This window comes from Buteo buteo, chromosome Z, assembly GCF_964188355.1.
Source record: "Buteo buteo chromosome Z, bButBut1.hap1.1, whole genome shotgun sequence".
NCBI classification, from domain to species: domain Eukaryota; kingdom Metazoa; phylum Chordata; class Aves; order Accipitriformes; family Accipitridae; genus Buteo; species Buteo buteo.
This window is the reverse complement of record NC_134204.1, coordinates 64,173,366-64,191,676: the sequence shown is the minus strand read 5'-3', so window position 1 is coordinate 64,191,676 and position 18,311 is coordinate 64,173,366. Positions and strand designations below refer to the sequence as shown.

Here is an 18,311-nt window from a genome sequence, read left to right as displayed (position 1 = left end):
CTTTTCAGACATAAAGTTGTCACCGCTACTTGCTACTTCAATAACAGATCAAGAATGTATATGTTTAAGGTATACCAAATTACAACAGTCAGTACCAGTTTTAGTGATGGGCTGGAAAAAGTCCAAAAGACAGGTAAACAAACAAATCAATGAAACTATTTTAGAATCTTCTTTCAGAACTGATCTCTCTCCAAGGATAAGGATGTTACAAAGTATTCATGAAGATGACTTAAAACCCTACAGAAGCACACTACTGAATACAAGAGACAGCAGAAATTAAGCCATATTTCAGCTGTTTGAGTTTGTAGTCTGTATTTTCACTTTTTAAAAAAGGTTAACTAGGTAACAGGTACTATGGGGATGTTGTTTAAAAAAAATAATCCACCTCTAATATAAAAGGCAGCTTTGTAGAAACAGCACAGTATTAAGCCTTCTTAATCCTCTAGAAGTATTCAAGAATGAATCTATGGGCAGTGCAGTCCATCTCAACAGAATAGTGTGACAGAAAACATCTGAAAAAGTGCAACAGTTTCTCAGCTAGAGCAAATGAATGCCCTTCCCTGTGGCACTTCAAATGAATTATGGAGTTACACACTTATACAAGTGGACATAAGGATAGATAGCTCATTAAAAACATGTATCTTCACGTGCCTGAGGAAATTTCATTTTTCCTATAATCATTTCTTTGATTCGTATGAAAAAAGCAGGCTCATGATACCTCATGGTTGGGACCAGACAAAATTAAAGGCATGACAGACCTGTGTATGCATGTGAGCAATCACACCACAAATACTTAAATACTACTACAAATTTCAGCAGTTTTCTCATGGCTCTTTTTTCCAGTCATAGAAGGCAACACTCCACTCTCAGGAAACATGTTCTTTACCAGATAACCTTTCACCAAACATCTTAATGTTACACATCTCTTTAATCATGATGTCATCTGCTACCTTCAGCATAGCATCACACACAATCCTCTTTTGACTTTCATCAGTATGGCTAACTATAGAGGTTCTGTCACTTAAGCTGTTAGGGCACACCATTTTAAACAAAAGTTTAGTGGGCCGTATTCAAAGGTAAGTGTTTCAGGCTATATGATTTTTTGCTACAAAGCTTCTATTAATTACAGCAATAGTTGACATCCCTCTGGTTTTTGATCCACTCAATTTCATTTCACAGAGACTGAGTTCACATTCCCTCAGCTGTAACAAATTATCACATGACTCTTAACAGGTTTAAAGTTTAGAACTTAGCTAGGCATTAGACCTAAAGACATGTTTCTTTGTATCTTACTGATGTAGTACTGATATACACCACTGCTCCTCCCCTCAGAAAAGCAAAGCAAAATGCTCCCAGTTTTTACTGTGCAGCTCTCTCCGTCCTAAAATTATTTACATTAGCGTAAGTGTATAGTCAAATAAGTATGGACATAGCTCAACACCTACCTTACCAGTTAGCAAGTTGTTGCAATATGAGTTGTGGCTTACATACCAATCAGGTTGGTCCAGTAATGGTTTTAAATCATGTTCAGAAATTGCAAGTGCAATGCAGTCTGGAATGAGTACTCTGCGCAAAGACAATACCAGACAACTGATGCCAAAGAAAATGCCAGAGAAACTGAAATCCTATACACTTTAAAACTAAATTGAATACTTCCAAGTGAAAAACTAAGCTCAATGCATACAGTTAATTTTCTAGAATCCAAAATGGGAATATCAAAGATTGAAGGCTACATAATGTATTCCAGTCATTTACACACATCATACTACATTTTCTGCAACTCTGAAAAACTAACTATAGCTCTCACTTTGTGAAAAGATCCTTGTTAGTCCTGGAACTGCTTAGTCCTTTCTGAGCATGGTAGTCACAAGCTGCATAAGTTTGAATAAATTCAGTGCTGATGAGCGATGTTAGATTCACTGCTCTATAGTGTGAGGTCCCGTATTTATTTGCAGAACAAGCAGACCATAAGCAGCAGCACAAATTCTCTAATACATTCTGCCAAGATGACAGTTGAGTGGGAAGCAGAAAGCTTTCCCTTCCTTGCTTATAGTAATGCCCATTCTGTTATGATTTCATAAAAATGGTAGCTTATGTTTTGTGTCTGTCACATGCACTTGCCTCTGAAGTAAGTGAACATTAAGTGAAATACCGTTTAAGAAACAGCATGTTATTAGTAATAACATGACCTTTCTCACACTGTACCTTCCAGTGGTGTTAAAACATTGATATACAGCCAAACAGGTGAATGGTATTGCTACACATACTCTTTTTTTCTTTCAAAACTGCTTTCTCTGTGCAGTACAGAATTCTGCTAATAGAACTGATACCAATGAAACAGTATTTGAATAAAAAAGGTCAGGCTCTCAGGAAAAAAAATGAAACACAGAAAGGAATTGTACAGAGAAAAGTCTTATTTAGACTAAGTTTATTTTTGGTTAGTTACTTTCTATCTGGCAGAAGGAACAAGATGGCTTTTTCATTTTTTGAAAGATACCATTACCATGACAGATCTACCAATACCTGCTCTGTATTACATAAAAACTCCTTTAAAATCTATCAAAAGAACGAAATCTCTGCATGGAAGCCATCGAATCTCAGGGACACAACATTTCAGTACTGAAAAATATCAGCTCAGTTTCAGTATTCAAAATACAATTACTTCTATTATTTTGGACAAGATCCCTGCAGTCTACCCAGCACAGCATTCTCAAACAGCCTAATGGGAATTTGGCTCCAGAAAAGGAACTGGCAATCTTTTCCTAGAATATTTTATGTAATCCATGCACTAAGTATTTCCCAACCTTTTATTGCATTTATAAAAATCCAGTCTGAGACCAACTAAAATTGTCATAACCCTGTTTCCCCCTCACTACTAAGTAGTGCTAAATAGAAGCTCTGAGCAGATTAAGATCCACATTTTTAAAAACATAAAGGACATTCCTCAAAATATTTATTTGCTTCATAAAATCAAGACTATTACAACAGCAAATGCAAGAGGTTTTCTAGTTTTAGATAACTGGCTCATAAATGGGACAGTTTTCTGTGCCTTCATAACCTCACCCTCTGCAGCAGTACCCTTCTCCCTAGCAGCTTTTAACTATTTAATATAATGAAAGTGATTGATATTTCATTACTAGTCATTGTACATGCACAGTACTACTTACCTCAGAGACTCTGGGCAGTGAGTGGGTTGGATAATGAGTTAAATTCTCTCTCTCTGTTGCCAGGCTCTATGGTTGGTATTACTCGCAACCGTGAAGTGTAGTGTTGCCAATTTAAGAGATCTTGCCTTCAGAACTTTGCTTACAAGTGTTTTACACATTGACTTACATCAGGCTGCACCTTTTAGAAAGGTGCTATAAACAGATTTTATTAACAAAATTGTCTCCTGCCTTTCAACCTTATTTAAAAAATCTATGAAGCTGAACATGCTCTCTGCTACTCATTTCCTTGGAAATTATGAAGTTGCTTTCACCTCTCACTACCACACACAGACTGTGTATTGTTGCCTCTGAGCCTTGTCCTTATCATGTGACTAGGATCAGTGATAGTTTGTATCTACACTTACTGGGAATACTCATAACCTGCTCCCATAACCAGTAACGCCAGTGTTTTCACCACGAAAAGCTGTATTCCTACTTTGTCCATCAGGAACCTCTCAGAAACGTTGCATAGTATTTCCCCATACAGATGACCTCCAACTATGAGAATTAGAAAGATCATCAGAAAAAGAGGCTTCCTGAGGATCAAGAATCTAAAGGACCACCTTTCTCATGCAGATCCAGAAAGAATGGAGAAAAGAACTGTCACTGTTCCTAATGCATCATCCAGACCACATGCACTCAACTCTTCTGACACTAGTCCTACAAAAATAAACAGAAAATTTCTGCACGGAGAATACAGGCCCAGAAATCAAGTTGTTCTGTTAAGATTTTCTATTATACTAATGTACTAAAATTCCACTTTTTTTTTTTTTTCAGAAGGTTGTGCTACACACATTCCTGAACTTGAGATTTTTCCAGAAGCAATGAAAAGATCTGTCTTTCACAGGGGTCAATTAAATACCAGAAAGTCATGTAAACAAGCTAAATGAGAAAAGCAGAAAAATGCATGCCTTTTAATTACTTCATAAATAAGCCAGACATACAGAAAGCAATCACCTGCTCTTTAAATCCTTCACTATCTCATGCTCTCTATTGTTTGCCAATTCCTTAGTTTTGTCCAGAAGTACTGCTTTCTTCCCTCTCACTGAGTTTTTCCATCTGCATGCAGGTTTCTTGCTGCAACTTAAAGAAATGAAGCTTCAAGGAGAAGGACTGCTTCCTTTCTCAAATCTGTTAGATCTAGTACAGAGCTATGGCCTAATCTGTAGTATTGGTCACATATGTTCTATGCAAACAGGAAGAGTTTGCATAGCAAACCATTAATCCGTTTACCTATTCTTCTAGCTCAGCTACATAATAAACCCCATCTGACAAACTTTGTGTGGCACTACCTATGGTTTCCTCATCCTCTAATTAAAAGCAACAGAGCATCCCAGTATTGCATCGCTTTGTTTCCCCTACTGCAGCTCTTTCAGGCTTATAAAGTAGTTTACTGTTATCTGTGTACTGTAATTACCACTTCTTACTTCAGCCATGCCTTGTGTTTTCTTTCCCTTCTAACCAGCTGCACATCATATTTTCAGCCTTCCTTTTATTTACCTTTCTTTTCCACCTCCTCTTAATACTATGTCAAAGCGTGACAGTTTTTAGGCCTCATTTCTAAGGGACTTTAATTTAGAGTACAAGTCTTTATCAGAAATATTTCTGTTCAAATATAACAAAATAAGTTGTTACTTAATCTGGGCCTCATCTGTAGGACATGAGGAGGCAGCAAGTCAGACCAATGCTGTGCAGTACCTCAGATGAAAGGCAACAGAGAAGTTCAATACATACCTACATCAGCTCTTGCTTTCCCCAGCTAACCGCAGATACCTTCATCTTACCCAGTATTAACATTGGGCATTAATTTTCACAAAGATTTCTGGTTTTTAAAGGGAAAAACAATCTTATCCTAAAAGCTCTGTTGCAACAACATAAAAGAAAGATGAAAAAGCTAAAAAGGCAGAAAACAGAAATGGATGGTGCTCACTCAATCCTCTAAAGGGGCGGACTTTTACAGAAATTTGGAAAGATGATTTTAAAGATGCGAGCTAGAAAACTTAGCACCTGTCTGTAATGTGCAGAAAGTGAATTCACACTGACCAGATAAACTAAAGAGTTGACTTTCAAGCATAGTTTAGTTTACTCCACTGATTCATGCATGTGCCGACCCACTCATCCCAAACCTCCAGCAAAGTAAAGGCTTATTCAGCACTTTTGGAAAACTGTAATTGCACCTTCTAACCCATCTTTAATGCCGTTTCAGTCATCTGTTACCAGTATTGAAGGCTGAACATCTTCCATATAAAAGCCCTTGTCTAGTGTACCTCAGGGATTCTCTGGGGAAATTTTTTCAGAGGAAAAGCTCTTCCTAGAAGACTGTTCATTAATTAACACAGATTTCTCCTCTTTTCCGCATCTGGGCCACAGAGTATAAAAATATTAAATGTTTAAACAAAGACCAAGAATTTTACGTTTTCCAATGTTTCTTGGAGAGTGCCAGGCTCTGGATCTGCCTGGTCACCACTAGACCTATATTTTGTAATCAAAGCGCTCTGTCGTAGAATACTTTGTCCTTAGCTGTCGCACAGCTCTTGGCTCTGTTTTACCTTTTTACCCAAGGCTGCACACCCATCAGCTGCCCAAAGACTAAGTAAGGGTCAAACCTAGTAGAAGAAACTGAGCACATACCTAGAATACTTAGAGTGGCCCGAGTTCCAAGACAAAGCCCTATTTTGCTTCTTCTTAATATTTAGCATCAACTATAAGAATTTACAGTATTCACATCTATACATGACAAATGGATGAATGTCCATGCAGATGCACGATCAGATTCAGTTTCTTGTTACACTATGGTTGACAGAGGTCACTGCTAAAAAAACGGATGCTAAACCTTCATTATTAGGAGAAAAATATCCTAAGGTATTTTAGACTCCTCAGAGTTTTTTAAAAACAATCCCCACTCCAATGGTGGCAAACTTAGTGCCTGCAAATGAAGGTAAACTGAGATCACAAGAATTTTAAGCATTTCCCACACCACTAAAGGGGTTAAGTTTGCAAGCTAATTACCCCAGGTGGCAAGAAAAAGTCTGCACAGTGGGTACTACTTGTTCTGACAAGGAAGAAAAAACAGAAGACATCCCATGTCATTGGCAAAAAACCCTTCTGTCACACGAACAGAAAACTCCAGAAACACAATCAGCAGTAATTGAAATTTTCTTACTTAAGATTATGAATGAATTGCTCCCCAGTCTCACTTCTTACTTTTTCCACTTTCCCTGAATTTTTTGCCCTATCTTGTGACATGTCTTATCCCTTGGAAATTTCATGTGACATTCATGTCATGGCACTCATTCTTCATGTGATCAAACATGCATGTGACAGAAGTCATCTGGTTGAGTGACTTGACTGGAACCAGGTGTGCATCTGCCACATAGAAGGGTACACCTATGCTTCAGTCATGTGATAGAGCATGGCCACTCCATCAAGTTCAAGCACTTCCATGAAAGGCTGTATAGCATGACTTCACTGAAAACAAGAAAGTTACAAGAGCAGGGGCTTTCTAGTCCACACCTGCCTGATACTTTCCTGATATTCTTTTATTTACTCTTTATCACCTTTCCTTTCCCCAAGACTAAATGCTGGCAAGCGCTAGTAGTGAGCCTATGAAAATCTCATTCCCCAGTTCAAATGCCTGGTAACATTCTACACCACAGGCTATAAGCAATGTAATTGCTTCAGAACAAGAATCACGTCTTTTTATGGGTTTGAGGTTTGCCCAACACAAAGCAGTTCTGATGCTTACCAGGCTTCTAGAGACTCCTGCAATATAATTACATAACAACCTGGGAAATGCAGAACAGAGGCAAGAATGATGAAAAGCACTATCCATCCATGTTTACAAATGGTGCAATAAACTTAAAAGAGTATGAGTTTAATAAAATAAGCAATTCTCCTTCAAACAGTGAACTAAAATAGCCCAAGAACAATTACTTGGCTTTGTAAAAAACTCCATCACTTATAAGTCACAAGTCAGAAAATTTTCAAGCAATAAACACTGATTGAGCAAGTAACAAATTCATACATTCCTACGCTATCTATATTCAGAGCAGTTGACTTTAAAGGCAAGAATTAATATATTGGCAGAGAGTAAATGCAAAACTTAACCCCAGTATGTTGAAGGTAGACGTTTTCCCATTATTCTCTGAACAAGTTAAAACATTCTAAAACACCCGAGACTTACAAAACAGTGAATTACAACCAGGCTTTGTCATTACAACTAGCTTCAGGTCTTCCTTGCTGCATGCATACTAGACTGTTACATGGACTTTTCAGTACCTTTACATCATTCAGGGCACTACTTGTGGAAAAAGAAAAAAAAAAAGGGAAAAAAAAAAAAGAAGAAAAAAAAAAGACCTGGACATCTTGCTCACAAGTAAAATTGAGAGAGAGATTTGGAACAGTATAAAGACCGTAATGTACAGACAACTACTTTTTCATGCAAATAAAGCAAGACACAAATCCACTCATTTTAGAGGAAGACAAGCTCTATTTCTCCATTCAATTCACTCTTTTCAGCTTCGAGCACTTGAAACATTTTTTGGAAAAAAGCTCTGTGAATCAAGTCTAGTTCTCAAGGTCTTAACAATGACATTTAGACATTTAATTAGCAAGCCATCACTTGGACTGGCATCTAAACCTTTTGTCAGAGACCTAATTCCATGCCAATTCAAACATCCCATTAGTCTTATATTAACTAACAAGAAGTCTCATAATATTCTGGCTACTTGATTGCACTGGCATGCATTAACACAACAGCGGAGTGAATCTAACTGAACGCAAAGACATAGACTGACAGTGTACACATGTTAAACTAGCAAGGATGTTCTAAGACAAAAATATAATAACCACATTCATGTATGAACTGGTACTCAGGCATACTCTGTGCTTCCTGGTAGCCTGGATACAATTATGACATCCAAGTGGGGGAAAAAAAAAAAAAAAATCTGATCGAATTAAAACTGTTTCACTGATTCCAAGCTGAGTCCTGATCTTAAACCTTTTTGGAGCTCATTCTGAACCATATTTAGAGATTTACACATGCGAATTAAGTACCATTATTCTATGTTGGCATTTCTACCCCAAGTCATATTCAGTATACAGAATATTAAAGAAGTTATGAACATATATAACAATACCTATAAACAAATAAGCTACATTTAGAACCAAAGAAGAAAACACACATTAGCTAATGCTGCTTTTCAGCTTGTATTTCTAATTTAGATCTGCAGTTTCCACTGAAATAACAACAAAATATAAAATGTAGAAAAATACTAGAGCAAGTGGCAGGAACTCTGTGGGTTTTTTTCCTGCTCTTGCGGAAATAGGAATTTTACAGAGGTTTGAGTCACCACTCCACTAGACTGAGCTAAAATTAGAGTCCTATACAATGAAAGGCTTGTAGTTGAACAATTTGAATACCATGGAACAAAATCCCAATAGAGTCATTCTGCTGAAATACAGGGGAGGAGGAAGACTGGTACCAAGAAAGATTAAAGAAATAGACATATAAGGGAATTAGGAAGTATTCAGAGTTGTGCTTAATCCTAGTATTGATAAAGTCCATAAACAAAATTTTTGTTACATGGTATTATTAAAAAATCAATTTAGATTTGTGTTAAAAAGCAACAATATGGAAGGAATTTGGCCATATATTAGGTTTTGCTAACCTCAGAATCTCATGTATCTCTGCACTGCCTGCTGACGCTGTCTTCTTGGCAGTGGTAGGTGCCAATTATAACGTCAAGGTTACTGGCACCAAAGCTTTTACTCCAAAATTGCTGACGAGGAGGCTTCTGATACCAAAAGTAAGCAAATAAGTAAATTCTAACATAATCAGCATTTTCTTTGTTGTTGGTCTAGATCCTGGTGTATAGCACCTGCTGACAGCCAACAAATTTACCCAAATTTTATTCCACAGCCAAGCCTTTAATGACTAATACACAGTAATCAAGGAGACTTTACATGAGCCCTTGGATCTCAAGTTCTGTGGGAAACAGCTTAAAAAGAGTAGACATTTTGAATGCACATCTTTCTGAGCAGAAAATACAGAAGTTGAAAACAATCTCAGTGAGACAATGCAAGCATTTAGCTCCAGAAATCCCATTATTCAAGGCGTGTACAGTGTTTCCTTTGCGGAATGTCTAATTCAAACACCTAAATCTCCACCACCACCCCCACCCATAGCTGAATTCTAAAAAAGCCTAACCAACAAAACAAAACCTAACAAAAAATAAAACCCGAACAAAAGAAGTAGTTCTGGGTTCAAAAAAACAACTTCTGTCTTGTATCCCTTCTACTACAGTAAAAGAACCACAGCTACTTAGCCCTTTATGACCTATGCTTTGCACATCATAAATGGGAATTTTCTACTCGAAGAACTCCTAAACATGACGAAAAGACACACTCCTTTCTTGGGCCAAGTTTTATGGGCACTGGAAGGGCACTACAGCAGGACTGATAAAATACAAACTTCTCTTTCAGAATGGAAGCTGATTTCTCTTTGTCATGAAAATGAAGCTCCTACCTATCCATTTGAAGCTTTTGCTGCATAGCAACATGACAAAATGGCCAGCATTTTCACCAAAAAGCAGGTTGCAACATGATACTAAAATTTCAAATCAGGCACTAGGATCAGCTACAGGAAAGGTATTTCTTACTACATAAGCAAGAGCAGAGTGAAGGTCACCCACTTCCTTAGGCCCTTACAAGGCATTAAGCAGACTTCTGGCAATGTTTCAAAGCTTTGGCAACTAGTAGTCAACATTTAATTGCAAGAAAAAGTTCACAAATGAAGGCATGATAAATTGCTGATCTAAACAAGCTTCTAGACCCATGTGACCAACCATCAAGACCAATATGAGTACTAAAAGACCCTGCAACAAGAAAAAAAATTTTCTATTATGTTTTCAAAACACATCCAATAATAGGATGGTGTTTTGAAAACAAGTAACCACAGAAAATGATATTTAAGATGAGCAGCACAAGCAAAGATATATAGACAGTAGCAGTGATGTACTTAAGCCACCTTAAAAAGGCCACAATGGTCTTGTGAAACAGGATGCCCTCTGTACAAACTATGCATGCCTTGCTAACAACTGTGCCCCCGAAGAAGAACTAAAAGACTGGTAAGAAGGGAGCATCCTACCCCAGGTGGTACTGAAAATTGCATAATTGCTAATAGGCATGAAGTCAGCAAAGGTCTTCAACTTTGCTAATAGGCATGAAGTCAGCAAAGATCTTCAGTAACTGGAGGAAGGTAAAGGCAGCAGGGGGAGGTCATGACCACCGACTCAATTCAAGACCAAAAAGTCTTACCCACCCCACCCCTCCCTGAGCACGCGCTGTAGAATAAAAGAACACTGTACCTTTAATCTGAAGTGGGGAAAACTTCAGCCCAATAGAAACTGTGGCAGATAAGCAACTACCAATAAGAGTTTGGGGGAAGAACTTTGGAAACTAAATATGTAAAACTAAACTGTATAAATTGCTTGCCTGTTCAGGTATAAGGTGTGCTAGCTTTGTGGATTACCACCTAGCTCCCATCTTTGCGCAAACATGAATTGGAATAAAATACCTCTGCTCTGTGTGCACGTTGGCCTTTCGCACACCAGGTAAATGACCCCACTTTTGGGACAACAGCAGTATTACACTAAGATGGGACAGTGCTGACAGCCTTGCCCAGTTCATCTTGCTGCACCTGATGGGAAGGAGAGAAGCGAGTGGACTCTAGCATGCACCGACCTGTTATTAAGGGACTCTATTGGCTCCTCTCCTACAGTTAGGCGGTAAGCAACGCCAATAGTGCAACACTATTGGAAGAGAGGTATTTTCTGATAGATAAATAAGGGAAAAGGGGAAAAAAAGTCTTTGGGGGAATAGCAAGCATTTGGGGGGACATTTTGTCCCATTTGGGCTCTGCGTAAGACGCATCAAAAGATACGCAGCAATAGCATAATTTCATTCCTACGCATTGTTTTTGTAACAAAGAGAGACATCCCTCATTTTGGTGTATGAAACACTTGGTTATTATTTCATTTCTACATGTTGTTTTGTAATGAAGGGAGACATCCCCTCATTTTGGTGTATGGAACACTGGGTTAGAATTGGTACTGATATGGGCAATGCTACTTCTCTGGAGACTTCCCTTTGTTCTCCCTTAGAAAGCACCTTGACAAACTGGAAAAAGTTTGGAGGGGATCCCCTAAAGAAAGATAAATTAAAAGCTTATTGTGCACAATGGTGGCTGATGTATTAAGTGGAGGATGGAGAAAAAGGGCAGAGAATGGATCATTGAATTATAATATTATTTTACAATTGATGTTGTTTTGTAGAGGGATGGATAAATGGGGTGAAGTTGCATATGTTGATTTGTTTTTGTTTTAAGACGTGATCATGAAACATGTAAAAATGTAGAATGTTGGTGGATGATGCTGATGGAATGTATTAGCAGAAAGTATTAACAGAAAGGAAAAGAAAAAGAATTATTGTTTTGGAAAAGAATGTAAAATGAGGTGTGTTAAGGACACTGGGGAGGCTGAAGATGTGTAGATGTTGGTCCCAGAGGGGAATCCGGTTAAATGTAGAATGAAGAGATGAGAAAAGGAAATCACAGGATAGTAGTGAGAGTGAAGATGAAGACCAGTCCAATTCCAGCTCAAGAGCAGGGAGTGAGAATTTTAGCCCAATCTCAGGGAGAATGAGGGGACAGCATCCCATTATACAAGCTCCTTTGAGACAGGCAATGAGGGTGGAGGGACAGTCAGTATTTGTGCATGTCCCATTCGCTACCTCAGATCTATTGAACTGGAAGCAATCAGTGGGGTCCTATCAAGAAAATGTGGAAGGAATGCCACAGAAAGAAAAATTATTTGCTGAATCCTCAGGAAAAGGGGGGCCAGAATCAAGTACTAACCTAATTCACTAGGGACATCTGACACTGTGTGAAGGGGACAGGAGGAGAATATTGAGATTTCCCCAGCCAATCCCCTTGTTCCCATAAAGCTGGGGAACGAAGTTATAGATCTCCTGATAGATAGCAGAACAACCCATTCGGTACTAAGTAGCTGTAAGGGGCCTTTAAGTAAAATGTATATGCCAATTGTTGGGGTCACAGGAAAGTGAGCTTTTAGGCCATTTTTAAAACCTATGGAATGTACAGTTGGAAATACTACTTTGAGTCATGAATTTCTATATAAACCAGAATGCCCCCTACCATTTTTGGGACAAGACCTATTGTGTAAACTGAAAGCACAATTAACATTTTTTGATAAGTCTATTCTGCTACGCATGCCTGAAGAGACAGCATGGAGAGATCAGTTGTGTCTATTGACTGAAAAGAAACAAGAAGAGACCAGAATCCCAGAGGAAATTTTAGGTGCTGTAATACTTCTGGTATGGGCCTCCAAGAAACCTAGATGAGCCAAGGATGCTGCTCCAGTAAAAGTCAAACTAAAACCAGGAGCCCAACCAGTAAGAAAGAAACAATTGAAGGGATTTTTAGGAATGGCCAGACAGTGCCAGCTATGGATTCCTAGTTTTAGACTGATTGCCAAACAGTTACATGCTGCTCTAAAAAGACCTGAGGGAATCTTGGGATGGACAGCAGAATGCTGTACAGGTTTTGATGAAATTAAAAGAAAGTTGATGGAAGCTCCCACTTTGGGACGACCAAATTTAAGAAAACCCTTTCAATTATATGTACATGAGAGACAGCAGGTGGCTCTGGGAATATTAACACAGAAATTGGGAAATGAAAAGAGACCAGTGGGATACTTTTCCAAACAATTGGGTAAGATCAGCAAAGGTTGGCCTGCTTGCTTGAGGGCAGTAGCACTGACCACAACCTTGACTGAAGAGTCTCAAAAACTGACACTGGGCCAACCAATTACCATGTTTGTACCTCATGCTGTATCATCCCTCCTTGAATATAAGGGGCATCACTGGATTTCCCCAAGTAGATTAGCTAAATATCAAGCTGTGTTAGTGGAGCAAGATGATGTCACACTTTCTTTGATCTCCACTTTGAATATTCCCACCTTGCCCCCAATCTCTGAAACCAATTAATTGCAACATGATTGTCTAACCACTATTGAACAAGTGTATTCCAGCAGACCAGACCTACAGGATGAACCCCTGCCTGATGCGGAAGTAGAGGTCTTCACTGATGGCAACAGCTGTATGCTGGAAGGAAAACAAAGAGCTGGTGTATTGGGTCTGGCTGAGATGAATTTAATTCTCCCCATAGCAGCCCTCTAGTGCTGTACTCTGTATTAGTAGCTAGAAAGGTGTTGATTTAACACACCAGTGTTTTGGCTGCCGCTGAGCAGTGCTTGCACAGCATCAAGGCTGTCCCTCCAACATTTCCACCCTCCCTCCCCTCACCAGCAGGCCAGGGCTGGGCAAGATCTTGGGAGAGGACATAGCCAGGACAGCTGACCCAAACTGACCAAATGGATATTCCATACCATATGACATCAGCTCAGCTATAAAAGTTAAGTAGAGGGAGATGGAAGGGCGAGCATTGGTTATTTTACATTTGTCTTCTGGAGCAACCACTACGAGTACTGAAGCCCTGCTTCCCAGGAAGTGGCCAGACATCACCTGCTGACGGGAAGTAGAGAGTAAAATCTTTTGTTTTCCTTTGCTTTCACATGCAACCTTTGCTTTCAGTTTATTAAACTGTCCTTATCTTGACCCATGAACCTTTTGCTACATTCTCTCTCCCCTGTCCAGTTGAGGAGGGGAAGTGATAGAGCAGCTTTGGTAGGCACCTGGCACCCAGCCAGGGTCAACCTACCACAGTCCTTTTTGGCACCTAAACAGGGACCCAACAATGGCAGTTTTGCATTAAGTGTGCTATAGCTATAGTAGTTATTAAGTGGCAAGCTCTTGTGTGGGTCACAGAGTTTGTTGGCTGCTTTCCTTATCTCTATTTTGCCGAGCTTGGGAAGTTTTAATACAAGCAATAGTTACATGCTTTGTCCTAGCATTGATGGCCTTACTGTGCTGGGGGAGCTATTTTGTGGGGAGGATAAAGGAACTTGGGAATGTGCCAAAACAAACAATGGCTATGTGCTTTGCCCTGGCACTGATGGCTGTGCTGAGGGAGCTATCTTGTGGAGGAGATGAGGGAATACACCTCCCTCTCCCTACCTGAGATTGATGTGGATGGTTTTATTATGCAGGCTCCTGAGGTCCTTGTTCATCCTTATGTGAGCTGTTCAATATTACTAATTAATACTGGTGGTATATTATGGGTTTTGTGCAATCTGGTCTCATCCTGATATAAGAGAAGACAACTTTTGGGTGAGGCAATACTGAAATGTGCCCTCAAGCGGCCAGTCCCTGGGTGGTAGGGTGTATGGAAGAATTTGGGCAGATTCCTAGGACAGTTATCATGTCCCATAACCTGGGACTTTACACCTTAACAGGCAAGCAACCCTGGCAAACTGACACGCCACCTGATAGAGGCATGCCTTGCCCACCCCAATGAAAACAAGCAGCTTCTCGCACTGTACTGGGGCCTGGCCTGTGCTTATCCAGCCACAGTTCAGCACTCTCAAGAGGACTATGGTTGAGGCAGGGACCCAAACTGCACCTGGGGACACCACGCTTGATATAGGGACCCAAACAACAACTACAGTAATTGGCCCAGTAGTGAAAAAGAAACAGTGGACAAGGAGATCAATGGGTCCATATCATCAATTAGTAAGGGAAGAAGAAGAAGAAGAAGAAGAGGAAAGGTTTGATCTAGAAACTGGTCCTTTGATAAAGAAATTGGAGGAAGAAGTGAGAGAACTTAGACAGGAAGCAGAAACTACCCAGTCCCTGACCTCATCAGAACTTCAAGACATGTGGAAAGATTACAGCCGCCAGTCAGGTGAGCGGCTTGCTGCCTGGCTGCTCTGATGCTGGGATAACAGGGCTGACAGTCAGCAACTGAAAGGTAAGGAAGCCTGACAGCTGGGATCCCTTGCTAGAAACTGGGAAATTCAGAGAGGAATTGGAAGAAGAGACAGCAATTTGCAGTCTCTGGAAATAGCTCCTCTCAAGTGTGAGGGTACATTCAAGGAAGATCTTGTGAACTCCTCAGGAAAGTGGACTACTGCAGAGGAAGGCATCCAGTACCTGAGAAAGTTAGCAGTGCTGCAAGTCATCTACAGTGATCTAGATGATGATGAGGTCTCCAAAGATCCAGAGGATGTCCTGTGCACATGAGCCACGTGGAGGAAGGTGATTCAAGGTGCTCCATCGTCATATTCTAACAGCTTGGCAGCGATGTATTGCCCAGATATGGATACACCAACTGTGGAGAGAGTGTCATCCTGGCTCCAAAACTTTGAAGAAAATCTCTGTATCTCCTCATCCCTATGGGACAGCGCCTTGGCTGTTAGGAATGCTCCAAGAAATCAGTCCTCTCCTGTCCTGATCAGAGGGAAAGGGAGCCCCAGGTGTATGCCATGTAGTACACTCTGGTTCTTCCTGCGTGACCAAGGGAAGGACATGATGAAGTGGGATGGTGAACCCACCTTTAAGCTGGAAGCCCGCGTACGTGAACCGAGAAGGAAGACAGCTGTTAAGAAGGGGTCACCCAAGAAGGCGTCTGGCAGCGTGTTGCTTTAGAGACCCAAGAAAGCAATCAGTGATCTTCCAGGCATAGAACAACTGAAACCACCTCCCTTGATTCTGGTGAGGGGACTTCTGGTCTGGCATTGCAAGGGTCAGACAGTCAATAGTCTGACAAGGAATAGCAGTAGAGGGTCCCTGCTTTCAGCCAGGAGGAGTAAAGGGATGACCAGATATACCAAACTGTGTGGATGTGATGGCCTGACACATCAGACCCACAGAAGTATAAGGCTTTGATAGACACTGGTGCACAGTGTACGCTGGTACCATCAGGGTACAGAACCCATCTGGATCTCTGGGGGGACACAGGGATGCCAAGAATTGTCTGTATTGGAGGCTGAGGTGAGCTTAACAGGGCACAAGTGGGAAAAGCACCCCATTGTGACCAGCCCAGAAGCCACTTGTATCCTTGGCATAGACTACCTCAGGAGAGGGTACTTCAAGGACCCAAAGGGGCACCAATGGGCTTTTGGTGTAGCCACTGTGAACATAAAGAAGATCAAACAGCTATCTCCCCTGCCTGGCCTCTCGGAAGATCCCTTCATTGTGGGATTGCTGTGAGCTGAAGAACAGCAGGTGCCAACCGCTACCAGGACAGTGCACCAGCGGCAATATTGCACAAACCGAGACTCCCTGGCTCCCACCCATGAGCTGACTCATCAACTGGAGAGCCAAGGAGTCATCAGCAAGACTCACTCACATTTTAATAGTCTCATATGGCCAGTGCAGAAGTCTGATGGGAGGGTGGAGGTTAACAGTAGACTATCGCAGCCTGAACAAAGTGACACTACCACCGAGTGCTGCTGTACCAGTCACGTTAGAGCTCCAATATCAACTGGCATCGAAGGCATGAAAGTGGTATGCTACAGCTGACATTACCAATGCACTTTTCTCAATTCCCTTGGCAGCAGAGCGCAGGCCACAGTTTGCTTTCACATGGAGAGGTGTCCAATACACCGGGAATCAACTGCCGCAGGGGTAGAAGCACAGCCCTACCATTTGTCACGGACTAATCCAAACTACCCTGGAACAGGGTGATGCCCCTGAACATCTACAATACATAGATGACATCATCGTGTGGGGCAACAAGGCAGAAGAAGTGTTTGAGAAGGGAAAAAGAGTAATACAGATTCTTCTGAAAGCTGGTTTCACCATAGAGAAAAGCAAGATCAAGGGATCTGCACAGGAGATTCAGTTCTTGGGAAATAAAATGGCAGGAAGGACACCATCATGTGCCTATGGATGTGGTCAACAAGATAGCAACTATGTCTCCACAAGTTAACAAGAAGGAAACACAAACTTTCCTAGGCCTTGTAGGGTTCTGGAGAATGCATATTGCAGGCTATAGTCAGTTTGTGAGCCCTCTGTTGAGTAACTCAAAAGAACTATTTTGAGTGGGGCCCTGAGCAACAACAAGACTTTGAGCATATCAGACAGGAAAGAGCTCGTGCGGTAGCTCTTGGGCCTGTCCAGACAGGACCAGATGTACAAAATGTAACCTACACTGCAGCTGGGGAGCATGGTCTCAACCTGGAGCCTCTGGCAGAAAACACCAGGAGAAACCTAAGGTTGACCACCAGGGTTTTGGAGCCAGGGGTATGGATGATCAGAAGCCCACTACACCCTGATTGAAAAAGAGATACTAGCAGCATATCAGCAGACTCAAGCCACTTCAGAAGTTGTTGGTTCAGAAGCATATCTCCTCGTGGCATCACAATTGCCCGTACTGCACTGGATGTTCAAAGGAAACACCCCCTCTACACATCATGCAATCAGCGCTACAAGGAATAAGTCGATAGCGTTGATCACCCAACAAGCTCAGCTGGGGAAATCCAACTGCCCAGGAATCCTGGAAGAGATCATGGACTGGCCAGAAGGCAGAGATTTTGGAGCACTGCCTGAGGAGGTGGCTTGTGCCCAAAAGGTACCACCATATAATGAGTTATCAGAAGATGAAAGGCATTATGCTTTGTTTACTGATGGATACTGTCTTCTGGTAGGAAACCATCGGAAGTGCAAAGGTGCTGTGTGGAGTCCCACATGACACATCATTGAGGCCACTGAAGGAGAAGGTGAGTCAAGTCAGTTTGCAGAAGTGAAAGCCATCCAACTAGCCCTAGATATTGCAGAATGAAGAAAGTGGCCAGTACTCTCTCTATACTGACTCCTGGATGGTGGCTAATGCCCTATGGGGGTGGCTACAGCAGTAGAAGATGACCAATTGGCAGCACAGGGGTAAACCCATCTGGGCTGCTGCATTGTGGCAGGACATTGCTGCCCAGGTAGAACACATGGCTCTAAAGGTATGTCATGTAGACACTCACATGCCCAAAAGCCATGCCACTGAAGAACAATGAAACAATGAAGAGGTAGACACAGCTGCCAAAATTGAAGTAGCTCAGGTGGACCTGGACTGGGAGCATAAGGGTGAGCTACTTGTAGCTCAATGGGCCCACAAAACATTGGAACATCTAGGGA

At 41.1% G+C, this 18,311-nt stretch overlaps 1 protein-coding gene across 3 annotated transcripts in view; it reads right to left on the bottom strand.

The window, feature by feature from the left end:
* Positions 1-18,311, bottom strand: part of APC (APC regulator of Wnt signaling pathway) — a 113,337-nt gene that overhangs the window by 81,053 nt on the left and 13,973 nt on the right. The window lies entirely within an intron of this gene.